Raw genomic sequence first — 11,605 nt, 5'->3', positions numbered from 1 at the left:
ATATCAGTATTTTTTAAGAACAAGAAACCTAAATTATGTCTGACTGAAATAGAGACAATATTTTTCCTATTCCAGATGTGACAAAATTTTGTCTCAGGAGCGTGACCTCAGAAAAAGCGGCATGGATGTGAGAGAAAACGGCAAGTGTGATAACATTTGGCAAATTACTGGGGCAAAGTCGTCTAATCAATAGGAAGACTAGTCATCATAAGTTACTTTGACAAACTGCCGCATTTCAGGCCTATCAGGGCTATTTACACCACCTAAAATTTAGACAGTTTAAGTAAATCTGCCCCATTATTTCATAATTATGCATGGTACATGGGAATAAAAGCAGAAAATCTATAGCAGAAAATCCGCAGTGGAAACTTTGTATTGTGTGAACGTGGCCCAAAGGTTAGTGACACAACTTATACTTTACATTAGTAGTACCTGTCTGGATGATGTATATCTGATCTAGTAGAATTTTGCTGGGAATATGGGGTACAGAAATATCCAATGCAGAGCTGTCGTGAAAAGGTTAAGGCTGGGAGTCAGCAGCGCTGGTTCCTACCGCAGCCCTAGTGCAAATATTTGCTCATAAGGTATATGTGTTACCGAGCAGGGAGTGGTGTGTTTCCACACACTGCATGTCATTAAAAGGTAGGAATAACATTTAAAATTGTTGCACATTTTCCCCTTGTTATTTAAGAACATTAACCCAATATTTTCAATTTCCCGAGATGACGGAAAAATATTTATTATTGGCTGCGGGTGTAGCTTTTAGTTTTCCACTTTATTAAACCTTTAGATGTAACTGATGTTCTTTACTTTTGCATTTGCTCATTTGTACACTTACGTGATTGCCTTAATTGTGATAACAGGCATGATTCTGCTTTATTTTGATGCGATTGTGACAAAAAAATATCAACTTTAAGGCCAAAAATGTCAGTCATTTAGTTAACTTATTTTAAGTCCAGACACAGCCAATGAAACGCGTTGCTGCTATGAATCCAGTGTTTGCCTCTCCATTCAGTCTCGACTGGTGGCACCATTCCCCTTATAGGCAGTCTCAGTACCCAATCTATGTCTTGGCCCACACCACATCTAGTTTGGTCATACTACATTTGGTGTAGTCAGCAGGATATATCCTTTAACCTCATACAGTGACCAGTGCATTGTTTAATGTAAAGTCGCTGTACTGGCTGAGGTGTGGACCACCAGGTGGTTTAGTGCTGACACAAACACCACCAGTGTCCATAGCCTGCATGACCAGATAAAGTCTAAGAAAGATCAAATAGTCTATCATGTTCTCACCGGTCCACCAGTCATCAAACCTTGGAAGTATCAGACCATGATTATATGGAGTGTTCGATTTACGGTAGCACTTAGACCATTGCCTAAATGAAGACATCAATACTGAGTTACATTTCGCTCAAACAAATTTGAGATTTTTTAGGCTGACTCACTCCTAAATCCATATCAAAACATGTTCAAATAATCTTTAATGGGCTTTTCCTACAAACAAAGTACATTTTGAACAACGGATCTTGGAATGAAAATAAGTTCAACAATTGTACAAATTTAAAAAAAATGTTCCCTTGCTGAGATAATCTTATAAATATGCCCCAGCTGTGTACTGTGTAATGGCTGTGTCTGACCAGACAGAGATGCTCCAGTTCATGGTCTGAATATATCACAGCTACTTGGTAAGGGACTATACAGACAGGACAGCATGGGATTGCAGATAATTCTCTCTGTGAAGTATATTATGTTTTTAAACAGGCAGGGTCATGTTTTATATCAGAGAAAGCAACAGCTGCGATCCATGTTGTCCTGTCTGTATACTCTTTTTTTGCACTCTCCCCTGCCCAGGAGCTATGGTTTGAGCAGACCATTAATGGAAACATCTCTGCATGGTAATACACAGCTTTTACACAGCACGTAGCAGGAGAACAATTACAAGATTATCTCAGCATAGAAATATTACTTTTTAACACATCTAAGGCCACATCCACACATCCAGTATTTGGTGAGTTTTTTACCCCAGTATTTGTATGCCAAAACCAGGAGTGGGTGAAAAATGCTGATGTGATGCAAATGTTTCTATTATGCTTTTCCTCTGACTATTCCACTCCTGGTTTTGGCTTACAAATACCAGGGTAGAAAACTCACCAAATACTGAATGTGTGCACATGGCCTAATTGTGGAAATTATTTTTCGTACAAGATGTATTGAATAAAAAGTACTTTGTTCATGAGAAAACCCCTTTAAATACTCTTCCTAATAATTTCAATGGAAAATTAACTTTGCGGTTAATGCATTGAAGGTTTTTGAGAATTATTTTCTGACAAGGTTTTATTTACCTCTTTAAGGTGAATTCCTTCTTGAATCCACTACAACCTTGACATTGTCGAAAGGCAGCAAATCACTGTGCGAAGAATAACTCCCCTCAAAACTGCTGCATGAATTGATTCAGGACGAAAAACACTTAAAAAAAATAATTAAAAAAGCATCTCCTGAAGTAGATTCCTTGCTGGAATTTTCCTTCTAGAAAACAGTTTGTCTCTTTTTATGAATATACCCTTGGGGTATGTGCACATAATGTCTTTTTTCCAACGAAAGAGGCACCAAACTTTTCTATGTGAAGCCGCTTCAAGGAAAAGTCGGAAGACATTTTACTGAAGCAGCTTTACTGGCGACTTTTCCGTTACTTTTGAGGTGGCTTCAGTGGAGACATCTTTACTCTGTATTTTGCGCTATAGTGGCGAGCGGTACAGTTTCCCAGCCCTGAAGCAGTTAAAAGTAAAAGGTGTAACTTGTACAGCAGTGTCCTTTTAACATTGCTATGTATATATTCATTTTTTTTGGCGGCTTCAAGGTGCTTGTTTAGATGGAATCCACCTGAATAAGATATTGTGTGTCATGCACATACCCTTTCGACAATGTGCACATGGACATTTTGTGGAGGTTTTAGAGTATAAAATGAGTGGAAATGTTCCAAAACCCTCCTTAGAAGCTCAGAACTCCTCAGTTTACACTCCAAAAACTCAGCAAAAAGACTCAGGCCCTGATTCATCAAGACATTCCATTTTCTTGCTGGTCTTGATGAGAGGGCGTGTTGGAGCAGACACTCCTCTCCTATTTCATTAAGAGGCTCGTGCACAAATCTTACTCCAGTCTCTGCTTTGACACTTGTTATGAATTGACACACTCTGTTATGCCCCCGCTCCATCCCAGCTTTGCCCACTTTGTCAGAGCTGGACTAAAATTATGCGAAAACACCAAAAGTTGCAATTTTCTGCGCAACCCATCATTGTGAAACCACCCATCCTGACTTTTCAAATTTTTTTTCACCAGAAATTTGGCAAAAAAGCTTTGATGAATCGACCCGTCAGGGTGAACATATACGTAGGGTATGTGCATGTGGAATATATTTTCTTGAATTGTTTTGCTGGTGATTTTGCCGTCTTTCATGCGGGTGCTCTGCCACTTGCATCTTTTTTTTAAAACTTTTTTTTTATTTTTTTTATAATTTTTTTTATACTTTAGTCCCTGAAAAATGAACATGATACTTCATTTAACTGCTTTAGTATTTCCAAACTCTTTAGTGGTTAAACGACGATATATACAACAGAACATGCATACGGCAATGTCGTTTTTAGCTGTTTGTGCATTAAGTTCAATTTATGTAGCACTTTTTCAGGTGGAATCTGCATGAAAATAAGATACTGTGTTCGCATAACCTTAGGCCCACATGCACACGTTGAGTATTTGTTGGGTTTTTTACCTCAGTATTTGTAAGCCAAAACCAGAAGTGGAACAATCGCAGGAAAAATATAACAGACACATATCAGCACGTCTCTATTTTTTACCCACTTCTGGCTTTGGCTTAAAAATATTTAGGTAAAAAACTCACAAATACTGAATGTGTGTACGTGGCCTAGAACATTGTAAAAAAAAAACTTGCCTGGATTTCTAGTATGAAATTTTACCATCTTAAAAAAAACTTTGCATGAACATACCCTTTGTCTTCAGTGTCAGATTTACTCCAGATACCAAAAAGAGTGACATGTGACAACAATTGGTGGTTTTGAAATTCGTTTCAGAAAACGCATTCTGTACCAACAGCAATGGAGTTTTTCATTTGAAAGCAATAGAAAACATATTCAGGTTTTGTGCACATGGCATCCTTTAGACGAAGGCGCAGGTGTTGAGTTTTCCTAGTTGAATCCTCTTTAGGAAACTGCTGGTGTTCATTTTCCTGAAAAGACTTCACTGGTGATTTTGCAGTCGTTCTTACGGTGGCTCCACAACTGGCTTGCAGGGCCAGCGCTAGCGGCAGGCAGACTAGGCAGCTGCCTAGGGCCCCGCTTCCTCAGGGGCCCCCAGCCAGTGGCGTGCTGCTAATTGTGGCACACCACATGGGTGATATGAGGCGTGTGAGGCAGGAGGGCCTGTCCAGCGACACCCGCAGCTTCCCCCCATGTGCCGCATTCAACTGTATCAGCATCACAGATGCCGATACAGTTGAAAGCAATGATGAAGGAGAGAGCATTATATGATTCTCCCTCTCCCATTATTCCCCTCTGCCTCTGACACTGCAGGTGCGTGATGACGTCACTTCATCGCGTACCCGCTGTGTGCTGGGCAGTGCAGCTGTTGAGACCGGAGCAGAGCCTGGAGCAGCGCAGGGAATTATTAGGAGGTGAGGATTGTGTTTTTATTTTTCTAATATATCAGTGAGTGAGTACTGAACTGTGAGGCTGTATTACATTCTATGAGGGGGCTGCACCATACTCTATGAGGAGGCTACATTATATTCTATGGGATTTCAGCATTATACTATATGAGGGGGCTACATTATATTCTATGGGGGGCTGCATTATACTATATGAGGGGGGTTGATTATACTCTATGGGGGTCTGCATTATACTATATGAGGGGTGCTGCAATACTTTCTATGGGAGAGCTGCATTACACCTTATGAGGGGGCTACATGATATCCTATTATGGGGCTGCATTATACTCTGTGAGGGGGCTACATTATATTGTATGGGAGCTGCATCATACTCTGAGGGGGCTATATTATATTCTGTGGGGTGGCGGCATTAAACTTTGTGGGGGGGCTACATTATACTCTATTGCACTATGGGTAGTGCATTATACTATATGTACTATATAGGACCTGCATTATACTGTATCAAGGACTATGGGGAATACATTATACTATATGAAGAACTATGGGGTGCACTATACTATGGGAAGTGAACTGTACTACATGAAGGACTATGGGGGTGCATTATACTATACTAGCTGAAGAGCCCGGCGCTGCCCAGGCATAGTAACTAACTGTGGTTAGTTATAGCAGATTATAATTATCCTCCATCCCATAGTCCCGTGCCCATATACCCATCATACATATCCACGATCCCATAGGCCCATGCCCATATACCCATCATACATATCCTCCATCCCATAGTCGAGTGCCCATATATACCCATCACACATCCTCCATCCCATAGTCCCATGCCGATATACCCATCGCATATCCTCCATCCCATAGTCCCATGCTCATATACCCATCATACATATCCTCCATCCCATAGTCGAGTGCCAATATACCCATCATAAACATCCTCCATCCCATAGGCCCATGCCCATATATACCCATCATACATATCCTCCATCCCATAGTATGAAGAGTGTATGTTAATATATGGAGGACTATGAGGAGTGTATTATACTATATGGAGGACTACGAGGAGAGAATTATACTATATGGAGGACTATGGGGCACATTATATTATATGGAGGACTATGGCATGTGCATTATACTATAAGGAGGACTGTGGGGTGCATTATACTAAAGTGGGGAAAAAGTATTTAGTCAGCCACCAAATGTGCAAGTTCTCCCACTTAGAAAGATGAGAGATGCCTGTAATTGACATCATAGGTAGACCACAACTATGATACTCAAAATGAGAAAACAAATCTAGAAAATCACCTTGTCTGATTGGGCAAGATTTATTTTGCCAATTATGGTGAAAAATAAGTATTTGGTCACCTAAAAACATGCAAGATTTCTGGCTCTCACAGACTTGTAACTTCTTCTTTAAGAGGCTCCTCTGTCCTCCACTCATTATCTGTAGTAATGGCACCTGTTTGAACTTATCAGTATAAAAACACCTGCCCACAACCTCAAACAGTTGCACTCCAAACTCCACTATGGAGAAGACCAAAGAACTGTTGAAGGACACCAGAAATAAAATTGAAGCCCCACACCAGTCTGGGAAGACTAAATCTGCAGTAGGCAAGCAGCTTGGTGTGACGAAATTAACTGTGGGAGCAATAATAAGAAAATGGAAGACATACAAGACCACTGATAATCTCCCTTGATCTTGGGCTCCATGCAAGATCTCACCCCATGGCATCAAAATGATCACAAGAATAATGAGCAAAAATCCTACAACCACACGGGAGGAAATAGTGAATGACCTGCACAGAGCTGGGACCACAATAACAAGGGCTACCATCAGTAACACACTATGCCACCATGGACTCAGATCCTGCAGTGCCAGACGTGTCCCCCTGCTTAAGCCACTACATGTCCGGGCCTGTCTGAAGTTTGCTAGAGAGCGTTTGGATTATCCAGAAGAATATTGGGAGAATATCATATGGTCTGATGAAATCAAAGTAGAACTGTTTGGTAGAAACAAAACTCATCGTGTTTGTAGGAGGCAAAATGCTGAGTTGCATCCAAAGAACACCATACCTACTGTGAAGCATGTGGGTGACAACATCATGCTTTGGGGCTGTTTCACTGCAAAGGGATCAGGATAACTGATCCGTGTACATGAAAGAATGAATGGGGCCATGTATCATGAGATTTTGAGTGCAAACCTTCCATCAGCAAGGGCATTGAAGGTAAAATGTGGATGGGTCATTCAGCATGATAATGATCCCAAGGACACCACCAGGGCAATGAAGGAGTGGCTTCATAAGAAGCATATGAAGGTCCTGGATTGGCCTAGCCAGTCTCCAGATCTCAACCCCATAGAAAACCTTTGGAGGGATTTGAAAATCTGCATTGCCCAGCAACAGGCCCAAAACACCACTGCTCTAGAGGAGACCAGCATGGAGGAATGGGCCAATATTCCACCAACAGTGTGTGCCAACCTTTACAGAAAACGTTTGACCTCTGTTATTCCCAATAAAAGAATATATATAAAAAAATTTTGAGATGAACTTTTGTTAATGACCAAATGCTTATTTTCCACCATAATTTGCAAAATAAAACTTGCCAAATCAGACAAGGTGATTTTCTTGATTTACGTTCTCATTTTGACTCTCATTGTTGTGATCTACCTATGATGTCAATTACAGGTCTCTTTTATCTTCTTAAGTGGGAGAACTTGCACAATTGGTGGCTGATTAAATACTTTTTCCCCCACTGTATTTGGAGGACTATGGGGTGTATTATATTAAACAAGCAAAATGCTGCTTATTCATAGAGTAAATGGCTTGTATATGCCAAAACAAAAATCATTGTTCTCGGCAGCACATCACCCAGAGAAAACTGCAGATATGCTGCTGATAACATGATACTGTATGTGGACTTAGGCTAGTTTCACACTAGCGTTTTTGAGCGCAGCGACGGCCTGCGCACGGCCGCTGCTAAGCCCCACCCCCTGCCGTGCCTCCGCCGGTAGCTCCGCCTACCGGCGCATCACGCTGCATGTGTCCTGCGTCCCCTATCTTTATCACTGGAGGCGCAGGCCGTGCGCAGTATGCGTTTGGCGGCGCATGCGTCCTTTTGACGGTGCGCCGACCTGCGCCAAACGCAACCTGCTGCAGTTTGGTTGCGCCGGCACACTGTCAAAAAGGCGCATGCGCCGCCAAACGCATACTGCGCATGGCCTGCGCCCCCAGTGATAAAGATAGGGGACGCAGGGCGCATGCAGCGTCATGCGCCGGTAGGCGGAGCTACCGGCGGAGGGGCGGCAGGGGGCGGGGCTTAGCGGCGGCCGTGCGCAGGCCGTCGCTGCGCTCAAAAACGCTAGTGTGAAACTAGCCTTATTGATCTATTAGTGATTGTTCTGTCCCCATCAATATTATTCATCTGGTGGAAAGAGGCCAGGAAACTAGCGTCAAACTACTTCAATATTGTCCATAATGCTCGTTTAGCGGTTTGGACTCAAATACAACCGAAATGCTTCTGTGTGATGTGCAATATATGAGCATTTGAGGCCCCATTTTAAACTTTTGCCCAGGGCCCCACTTTGCCTAAAACTGGCCCTGCTGGCATGAAGTATATATAGTGGGCGCTTCCTGCAATTTCTTCAAGGTTTCCGAATCCTCAGTGGCTAAAAAAAGTGACAAGACGGATCATATGCACAGCAATGCCGTTTTGACATAGCTGTGCATTTTAGTAATTTTATGGCGCACTTTTGTAGTGCATTGTCCTCTTGGAATCCGCCTGAAAAAGAATTTGCATGCGCATAGCATGAATGAGTATTTCAAATAGTTTTTATTTAGCATTTGGAGCACAATCTGCACTTAAATCCACATAAAAAATATTTAAAAAACCTCAGTATTAACTTTTTTCTTTAGGTGGAAAAATTTGATCTTAGAATCTATGCATTTTTGGAAAAATTTTGAGGACTTTTATGAAGAATTTGTTTTTTGCATGTTTTGTTTTTGCAGACTTTTGACTTCAGTGTCCAATTTTGAGTGGATTCCGTGATGAATACACATCAAAGAAGCGACATGTCACTTCTTGTATTTCCTTTGTGAGGTTTTCAAAACCTTGGTCAGCTTGCAACTTGCAAATTGAAAATTTTGCCGCAGAATTTTAATCCTGTGTAGAAATAGAACAACGGAAACGACGTTACAGAAACAAACAGAATATGTGACTCTGTTATTAGTCGGTCTCCGAGGTTCTAGAATACAAAATATTGTAGATTATTGGATGATAATCACATTTTTTTTAAATCTAATTAGGTTAGAAATCTTCCCATAAGACAAACTAATTAACACACACCAGCATAGTTTATTTATGGAGTTCTGTCATTTTTATTTAATTCATCTGGCCTCCATTGCCAATTAGGGTTGTGATAGACATCATAGTTCATAATTCAGTAAGTAAGTAAATGACATCACCCATCAGGGTGTGAGAAACTTACATCACCTGCTCTTTTTACTAGCGGGTGATGTTCCCTACAAGAGAGAGCGCACTCTTGTTATGACTATCTCAGTTTGCCCAGAGCCCAAGTTAGAATAAAATTACGGACATGTCTCTGAGAATATATTTGTTCTTGCTTTGATTGCTCCATTTTCCGTCTCTGTATTGAATATATGAGAAGCCGAGTATTTATTATTAAAGGGATGTATCAACATGGTTAGCCTTGTAAGGGCCTTTGTAAATTATATTTTTATGAGGCAGAAGCATATGTGGAGCTTCCTGTGTCAAATATGATATTCCATTAAATTACAGGAGCCAGGAGCTGGGATTAAAAATGTCTTGGAATTTATAACTGTGTATGCTTTCTATCAAATTCTATAAAAAGTCTACAATATAAATATATAGAGTATATTCAAATATTTTGCTCCTAAAAGGGAAGCTGCATATTACGTAATGTAGTATGCATATTTTCTCTTTTAGCTCCTTCGTAGTTCAGTGCATAAAAAAAATAAATAAAAATGGGTTAAATATCTGTTACGGATTTTTGTGACTACTTAGTACTTTGAGTGCAAGAGGATGCACACTTATTTATTTAGCTGTCCTGATTTAGTCATCAACATGGTGAAATCATAAGCAGACAATCCTATTACTAAGAGGACTTGAAGGTTTCATGCATTAAAGTAAAGCTTCATATTGAACAAATAGTCAATGAACATTTATTATTTTGTATTTTCACATATTTTCATTATAGTTTTAGCCTTTTTTATATAGTGCAGTGCACATAAAAGAAAACAATGAAAACATACTAAATTCTATTTAAATGTCTTTTAAGGCCTATGTGTCTATACAGTACTTTAAAGTACTAAATATTGTGTAAGTTTTTTATTTAGTTTTTTGTTTAGCTCCTTATTGAAGGAGAACTGATTTCACAAAGAACAACTGTAACTATATATAGGCACAACCTTTAGTACTTTCTTACATATCTTCATTACATTTTTAAATTCTTTTTACATCGCAGTGAATGAGGAAACAAAAAAAACAGGCAAAATCCTATTTACCTATATTGTGGTTTGTATTTATCTGCTCAGTACTTTGAGTATACAAGGGTGCAAACTCATTTACTTATGAGCATAGTAAAACCATTGGAAGACAACTATATGAAAAAAGTATTGACTTCAAAAAGAATATTTCATTTTCCTATGGAAGCCTTGCAGAGAAACTAAACATTGCTTTCAGTAAACACCTACTCCTTCATTAAAATCTTAGCTCCTTTTTACAGGGCAGGGCATGCAAAAACAAATGAGCTCAAACTCTATTTGCATACCTTTCATGGGTTTATTGTGTCTATCTAGTACTTTCAGTATTGAAGGGTAAAAATTATTCATAATTTTTTTTTATTTATGTATAAACATAGTAATATCATTAATATAAATCACGATGTCCCCCTAAGGAAATAAATAAACCAGGGTGAAGGACCAATTGGTATAAAAAGATATATTTTTATTAGCAAAAAATTAAAAGTATACAACTAGAGAGATGCACATATCAATGAAGGGACGTTGTGAACCCATACGATATTATGGAGCAAGGCAGCCATTACCAGTGGTCGACAAGTGGTCTCCTCGGGCGTCCCTCTGCCCCGACGCGCGTTTCGCTTTTGCTTCAACGGGAGGCATCATGGATGTTTATTATAACACATTGCATAGTATTCACATTTATGTGGATGTTTTTATAGGATAAAGGAGGTGCAGTAATTTTTACCTATTACTATTTTTTGACAATGGTGAAACAATTGAGTGGTTGATATATCTGGAAAATGAATGGGTTCACAACGTCCCTTCATTGATATGTGCATCTCTCTAGTTGTATACTTTTAATTTTTTGCTAATAAAAATATATCTTTTTATACCAATTGGTCCTTCACCCTGGTTTATTTGTTTCCTTAGGGGGACATCGTGATTTATATTATTGGTTATGGTATTCACTTTTTGATTATAGAGGCAATTTCATAAGTGATTTATAGTAATATCATTAGCAACTATACTTTTTAAAGGATTACTACTGACTTTAAAAATAATTAGTATAAGGACTCATACTCACTGGTGCGAAAATCGGATGAGTGCAATCCAATTAAAAATCGGATTGCACTCTGACCAATGTTATTCAATGGGTGACATCTCATTTGCGATTTTTTTTTTTTCTCAGCCGAAATCGGACTGAGAAAAAAAATCGCAGCATGCTGCGATTTGCTGCGATTTTCAAGTGAAAATTGCCAATGCAAGTCAATGGGTGCAATAAAATATCTGACAGCACTCGCACCATGCGAGTGCTGTCTGAATTATACGCACCAGTGTCCTTTGAAAAAAGCCGGCAATTCATCTCCGGCTACTATACAATCACACTGACATGTTAGAATAGAATAGATAGTATAGATATATATAC

The 11,605-nt window shown here is 39.5% G+C and overlaps 1 long non-coding RNA gene across 1 annotated transcript in view; it reads right to left on the bottom strand.

Moving 5' to 3' along the window:
• Positions 1–11,605, bottom strand: part of LOC141070399 (uncharacterized) — a 136,658-nt gene that overhangs the window by 55,763 nt on the left and 69,290 nt on the right. The window lies entirely within an intron of this gene.

This window comes from Dendrobates tinctorius, unplaced genomic scaffold, assembly GCF_039654945.1.
Source record: "Dendrobates tinctorius isolate UK_male_01 unplaced genomic scaffold, ASM3965494v1 ptg000014l, whole genome shotgun sequence".
Classification (NCBI taxonomy): Eukaryota; Metazoa; Chordata; class Amphibia; order Anura; family Dendrobatidae; genus Dendrobates; species Dendrobates tinctorius.
This window is presented reverse-complemented; position numbering and strand designations above follow the sequence as displayed.